The sequence below is a fragment of the Pteropus vampyrus genome, unplaced genomic scaffold (genome assembly GCF_000151845.1).
Source record: "Pteropus vampyrus isolate Shadow unplaced genomic scaffold, Pvam_2.0 Scaffold151, whole genome shotgun sequence".
Taxonomy (NCBI): domain Eukaryota; kingdom Metazoa; phylum Chordata; class Mammalia; order Chiroptera; family Pteropodidae; genus Pteropus; species Pteropus vampyrus.
In genome coordinates, this window is record NW_011888932.1 from 3,979,301 (window position 1) to 3,986,765 (window position 7,465).

General features: G+C 40.1%; 1 protein-coding gene across 1 annotated transcript in view; it reads left to right on the plus strand.

Moving 5' to 3' along the window:
* Nucleotides 1–291: 291 nt before the first annotated feature.
* PDE4B (phosphodiesterase 4B) overlaps nt 292–7,465 on the plus strand; it is a 500,375-nt gene continuing 493,201 nt past the window's right edge. Inside the window, exon 1 of the mRNA XM_011369584.2 lies at nt 292–462. The gene's annotated coding sequence lies outside the window, so the exon portion shown is untranslated. The remainder of the gene's footprint in view (nt 463–7,465) is intronic.

Consider the following 7,465-nt stretch of genomic DNA (forward strand, 5'->3'; position numbering starts at 1 on the left):
AGAGCAACGGGCTCTCACCCTCACACCGGCTCCTTTCCACCTAATTTGCCCTGCTCACTCCCTCTCCTTCCCCAGCCTTGAGCTCTGAGTGCCCCCGCCCCGCCATCCCCCTTTGTGCAACCCTTGGCTGAGGAGCTTCTAGTACTGTGTTCATGGCAGATGAATAGCGAGTGACTGACACGTTCCAGGGACCGCGAATCGCAGCGCGCGGGCGGCAGGGGGAGGGTGCATAGTGGCAGACGGCCTCTGGGATTATGAATGGGGGCGGAATGGGGGGGGTGACGAGTTTGGGGTTCATACCAGGATTTTAGGCATCTGGCTTTGGATAGGCACGCAGGGCTGTGCGTATTCCTTCAGCTCTGGTGAGAAGGGAGATACTGTGAGCTCCTGGTTGGAAGTGAGGGTTATTTTGCAAAACTCCCTTGGTATCTTGCGGGTGGAGTACTGCGGGAGGTCTACGAGGTAGGTGGGGAGGAAAATAAGCGAGGTAGGGTATCAGAGAGAGGCCAGCCGGCTGGGGACGGTGTGTCTCGCTCCTTAGAATTGACAGGTGGTGGCCTCAGCAGTTCCAGCCTACTACACAGCATCTAGTCTATGCAATACGATCACATTGTTATTCCCCGCACCGGGCTGAAGAGCGCAGCGCGGCAGACCAAGTGCCACCATCCAGCTGGGGGAGGAGGGGGGAAGTGCGGGGGGCGGGTGGGGTGCAGTAGGGATACAGAGAGTGGGCTTTGGGGGACCAGGGGAGGAAAGAGAAGCTCAGGGGCGCGTTGCGGCCGCCTTTATAGCCAGGCCGGGGTCCTGGACGCCGGTCCGTCCGCGCGCGCGCTCCGCAGCCGCCCCCGGCTCGTGCGCCCCTTTCCGGGTCTCCCAGCCCCGCCTCGGCGACTGCGGGCTCCCACTTGCTGGCTGAGCTGTACGCTATAGGCGTGCGACGGTCCCCTGGGCTGGTTCTTGTGCCCTGGGGAGTGGGAAAGGCTCGCTCGCATTGCACAGACGAGCTGTACCAGGCGGAGCTGCGGCCGGAGCCCCGGCGCCCAGAGCACTGTGGCTACAGCGGTGCATCAGCGGCGCCTCGGGCAGGAGGAGGGAGACTTCCGCCAGGGTAGCCTGAGGTAAGGGATGCCCAGGAGGCTGCGGGTTTATTTCCTTCCCCCTTTCTCTTACTTCATCACACCCCCAAGGCGAAATGGAGAGTGTAAAGTGCTGTGAGTCTGATGGGGTGTGAGCGGGGAATGGGGCCGCACAAGGACAGTCTCCTTGACGGCGTTGTTATTGCCCCTTGTAGTAAATCCGCCAACTGGCCCTTTCTCTTTGCCCGCTCTTTCTTTGCCACTGCCTCCGCCCTTGGACCTCTTGGTAAGTCCCTAGGAAGGAGGGAGAGCGGAGGGAGGATGGAGAAAGGCAGAGGGATTCGCCCAGGAGTGGGTGATGGATTGGCGCGCTGGTGCCCAGTGATCGACTGCGGGCTGCGGGCGCCGGAGGGAGCTTAAAGTACCCAAGAGTTTGCAGGGCTGTGGCCCCAGGACGGACAGTCCTGTATGTCTGGGTGGCTGGGGCACCGATGGGGCGCACGCAAGCCGCAGCATAGCGAAGGCTCTGCTGGGAACTTTTGGGAGAATCTCAGTCTCATGTTTGGGAAGGGGTCTGGGGTGTGTTCAGGGCCTGGCCCTTTCTAAGTTACGTGTGTGTAGGTCAACCCCACCCCCACCTCTTTCCTGCCTTCCATCTTTCTGTTTTGCTTCCTTTCCTTTTTCACAGAACCCGCACCTCTTCCATGTGCCATACTTCGAACAAAATCCAAACCCACTGTAATCAGTAGCTTTAAAACAAGTATAAAGAGGAGAGCACAGAGACATCTCTGAATTACAGTGTGGTTCATTTAAAAGGCATATATATATTATATATTATATGTATATGATATAAAACATTGTTTTATATCATATACATACAATATATAATATAGTATAGTTTATACTATATAGTATAGTATATATTATATATAATATGCACACAAGCCTGGGGTAATTTTTAAGAAATACTTTGAGACTCTCACCTAAAATTACATTTACTTTGTTTACATTACATGTATATGATGTCACTAAACAGAGACGGTCAATCTATATGCATTCTGTGCCTTAGATCTGTATGAGATGTAACTGTTCTTTGAATCACATCCATCTTTTAAATTCAGAGATTTCTAGCTACTTGAAAGCCCTGGGATGCAAGAATAAAAGGCCATGAAGTTAAAAAAAAAATACAAACGCTGTTATTTTTAGTGGATCACCCACTTTCCCCTCTTTCTTTTTATTAAAAGCTGGTTGTTATGTCAATAATTTTCATAAAAACAGAAACAATTGGGGACTTCAAAGTGTTTTTGCTCAGGCCTGAGAAGCAGGGAGGAGTCTGGAATTTATCTGACAAGAAGGTAGATAAGGCAAATGATTTCACTTCAGATAAGAGAAAATTTGGCAACACTTTCCTCTGAGGGTACCTCATTTATCTACTGAAATCCCAAGAGAGAACCCCCTTAATGTCAACACGTGTCTCCAGCATGACAATGGTCTATTCAACTCTTCAAATCAGTACTTGTAGGACTTGACTAGTAACATATTTACTGGCTGTTTCAGTCCTTTTTTTTTGAAACAGCAGAATGTCAGTTACAAAAAAAAAAATAATAATAAGTAAAATTGTTTAAAAGACTGGAATCTTTGCAATGGTGTAATTGATACATCAAAGCTATATATCTATATTTCCGTCATCTCTCTACATTCTTTATTACAATTATGAGCTAAATGATTTTGCAGTGTGTTTACTTGTATTTTTTCTCAGCTGATTTGCTTTTTAGTTAATTTCTGACTTGACATATTTTGCGAAGATGAATTACCTTAAATTTCTCTAGAGGGTACCCACTTGGGTATTCTTGTTTCTTTTAAATAGAGTTGGTTTTTATTGAAGGAATAAGAAAGCAATCATTTATGGTTTTCTGATCTTGAATCTTTTGCCTGTCTAGAAACAGGTATTCAATAATAATGGTATGCACAAGTAGGCATCCATGTTTGATAAAAATATTAGACAAAAATGATATTTTCATTTTGGTTTACGAACCGAAGATTGAAAATTGTGAGAGAATAAAGAGTCCCAGGTTGCTCTTAATATCTTTTTGGCTTATTTTGGTTAGTGAGCAAGAGGTACATGATGTAGTTTGAATCATAAAGATTTGGGGTTTAGAAATTTGGATTTATCTTTTATTATTATGCCATAAAATGTCATTGCTCTTTCCAAGGAAATTTGAGCTGTAGAGTTTGAAGAAGGTACGGGGATGTTGTTGATCATAGGGTAAATGGGTTCCTTCGAGCATCTGGTGTTACAGTTGCCTTGTGGTAATATGGAAGACACTGTGATGTGTGAAATCCCCCTTCAAGGTATAGTTTTTTTGCCCCAGTTTCAGGGAGGGCTGTCAGCAGATAGTCTTCAAGGATTGCCTGAGCTGAAGAAAGCTCCTTTGTTCAAGATCACACCCTTTCCAGGACAACTCACATAAAAGGCCTATCCTTGTGGGAGTATAAAGGCCTGGCCCTCTCAGTCAACTTCAGTAACTCAAGGATCACTCTAACTCTGGATCATTCTAGCGCATCGCAGCCACATCTTCTTTTGTCCATTTTTGCTTCCTTCTCCATTTTCAGATGTTAATAGCAAGACAGTCCTTAATAAAACTGCATAGTCAGCTTCATCTCCAAATCAGCTCTCCCAGGGAAGCCAACATGGAACAACACCTCCTCTATGCATGTTCATTTTACCAGCTTTAATCTTTTTGAAAATGTAGTGCCATTTCTTATAGGAGGACATTTCCAAGGCCTGCTCCTTTTCTGTCTCTCCTTGTTTTATTGTTCTTCCCGACTTTTATTGTACTTACAGTTTCTTTAGTCTCTTTTACATTTATTGATTTGAATGTTACATATCCCATTTCTATTCTTATAGTAGCTATTTTTATGTTTTTAACATCCATATTTTGTCTTAGATGGTATTAATCAAAATATCTGTTCTTCTCTTGAGTAATATAAGGGCCTTATAAGGGTCTTATAAGGCCCTTATATTATGTTGTAATTCTAATCATGCTCTATATTTTACAATATCGTATTGTGATAGAGTTCTACCTCATTTTCTATATTTACTGTGTCATTTTTATATTAGTTTTTTTAAAATTGTTTTTACAGTCAATGCTTATTTAAATTTATCCACATTTTCTGTGCTCATTGTTGTATAGTGCATTCTTCTCCTTCCTTCTGGATTCACATTCCTTCTTATGGAAGTAATTCTTTGATAAGCATGTGCAAATCACAAAAGTCTCTTAATTTTTAAATTTTTTTTGAAACTGTAGTTCCTCCTAATACTTGAATATTAGTTTATTTGGGGACAGAATTCTAAGTTGACAATTATTTTTCTCATCACTTTGGAGATATTGTCATCCAGCCTCTATTTTTGGTGACAGAGGTTGTTTTTTGGTGGCTTTTAAGATTATTACTCTTTGTCTTTGGTGTTCTGCAGTTTTACTACGGCATGCACAGGTGTGAGTTTGCTTTTACTTTTTCTTCTTGGGATTTCTTGTGCTTCTTTAATCAGATGACTCCAGTGTTTCTTGAATTATTAAAAATTTGTAGCATATCTCATTGTACATGATCTTGTCTCCATTCTCTTTATTCTTTCCTCTTGAATTCTTATTAGATATATGTTGGACTTTCTCGTTACCTCTATATTATGTCTGTTATCTCTGTATTATGTTCAATTAGAAAATATTTTATAGAGACATTTGGATAATTATTCAGGACTATTTTCCAGCTAATTCTTTCTTCATCAATGTCTTATCTATTGTTTAAATTGTCCATTGAGCTATGGTTCATTTTTTAATTTCTAGAAGTGCTATTTGATGAATTTCATACCTGTGTTTTTCCATCCTTTTATTATGAATTCTATCCCTATTTTATCTCTCTAAAAATTATACCTGTACTTATTTTATAGTTCAGATTGTTCTCTCACTAAAACTCTTCCGGGTGTTACTCATCCCAGTGGCTGGGTCTGCTGGTTCTTCTAGAACTTTAAAGTGGGTTATTTCCTCTTGTGGTTTGTTATTTGGTTTATGAGCTCATCTTCAGCCAGATTTTTGCTTTTTGTTTTTTCCTGTTTTGTTTTTCCCTGTGGTAGTCATATTTTCCCCAGGTTTTGAAAGTTTCACTGTAGAGTGATATGGTGTTTACCTCTGTATACATTTCAAGGTTTTTCTGGTCTAAGATTAGCTTTAAAAAAATTACTGAGTTATAATTGACATATAACATTATATTAGTTTCAGTTATAAAGCATAATGATTTGATATCTCTATATATTATGAAATGATCACTACATTAAGCCTAGCTAACATCCATAGGATCAGCCTTTTCATTGATTTGTTGGCTTGAGATTCTTGCACCACACAGGTGATGTAAATTCAAACTGTGTGTGTGTGTGTTGGTTTAGAGATTTAATTTAAAGAATATTTTTTGCTTCAGTCCAGAGCCCCAGGAACAGATAGGCTCTCTTGCTGCTTCCAAGAAGGACTACTTCCTAGTCCTTCTTATACTGAGGAGTCAATTCTTTTAGGGTTCTCTTTTATGCAGAGGTCTCAGCTCTAGTTACCTTCTTTTCATGGGCCTCCAGCCAAGTTACCTGTCCCTGAACATATGAAATTTCCAGTGTCTAGTCATTAATGCATGTGTCTAAATTCTGTATCACTTTGGAATTCTGTATTACTGATTGATGTGTCCACTATTCTGATAGTTGTTTCCTTTCTGCTCTGATATCTGCGTATTACCTTCCTTTATTCCTTCATTCTTAACAATTTAACCTATTTAAAATTTTCTGGTTTTTTAAAAATCTAAGTATCTATGTTTGCAGAAGAAGGGAATTTGGTCCACAATTATTCATGCTGCCATGCTAGTGGAATAAGACATCCATCTGTGACTATATCCATTCTGAGAATTGATTCTCTTCAGTTACTTTCTTTTTTTTTCACAAAATCTTTACATTTTTTAAAAAAAATTAATTATACTAGTTCCCTTGTCTTTTATCCCCCTTGTGTGATGTTAGCATTTGTATTTAGTTCGGGGCAGTTGTCTTATAAGTGTCTCAGTGTTTGGATTTGTCTAATGGTTCACTCTCTTGATTAAGTTCAGGTTAAATATTTCTGGCAAGAATACTCTTACTTAGGTGATGTGTACTTCCTGTGTGTCACAGCAGGAGAGTCTATTTGTCCCATTATTGGTGACTAAGTTAGATCACACAAAAAAATGGTACCCACAAAATTTCTCCTGTTTGGCGTTTCACTTTGAGGTTAATAAATACTTTGTAAAGTGATATTTTGAGACTATGTGAAAAACCCACTTCCCCACAACTTTCACCCAGTGCTTTTTTAATAAATTTTTTATTTTGAGATAAATTCTATATTTACATGCAGTTGTAAGAAGTAATGGAGAGAGATCCTGTCTACCCTTCATTGAGTTTTCCCCAAGAATAATATCTTGAAAAACTATAATGTGATATAACAACTGGAAAATTGATGTCGATACAGTCGACAGATATTATTCATATTTCACCAGTTTTACACTTATTTATGTGTGTGTATGTAGGTCTATGTAGTTTTATCACACACGTAGGTGTGTGTATTCACCACCACAGTTAAGATACAGAATAGTTTCATCACCACAGGGTCTCTTGTGTTGCCCTTTTTGTTACTACACCCACCTACCTCCTGCTCATTGGCCCTGTTCCTAACCTCTGACAACCACTAATCTGTTCTCTATCTCTATAATTTTGTCACTTCAAAAATGTTATTTAAATGCAATCACAGGTTATGTAATCTATGAGATCGCCTCTCCGCCCGCCCCCATAATTCCCTAAAGATTCACTCAAGTTGTTTTATGTGTTGATAATTTGTTCCTTTTTATTCCTGATTACTATTTCATGGTATGGATGTACCACCACTTGTTTGGGCATTCATTCACTGAAGAACATTTGAGTTGTTTCCAGTTTTTAGCTATTATGATTAAAGCTGCCGTGTACATTAGCGTACAAGTGTTTGTGTGAATATGATCTTTCATTTATCTGAATTAAATGCACAAGGGTGTGATTGTTGGGTCCTATGGTAATTGCATGCTTAGTTTTATAAAAAATTGCCAAACTGTTTTCCAGAGTGATTGTACCATTTTACATTCCCAGAAGCAAAATATGAGTGATCCAGTTTCTCTGCATTATGTTAGAATTTAAGTCTGCCATTTTATTATGTTTTCTGTTTGTTTCCTCCATCTCTTATTCCTTTATTTCTCTTTTCCTGCCTTCTTGTGAGTTACTTCAACATTTTATAGGATTGCATTTTGATTTATTGCTAGTGTTTTTTTTTTTAATTTATTTTAAATGTATTTATTTAGTTTTT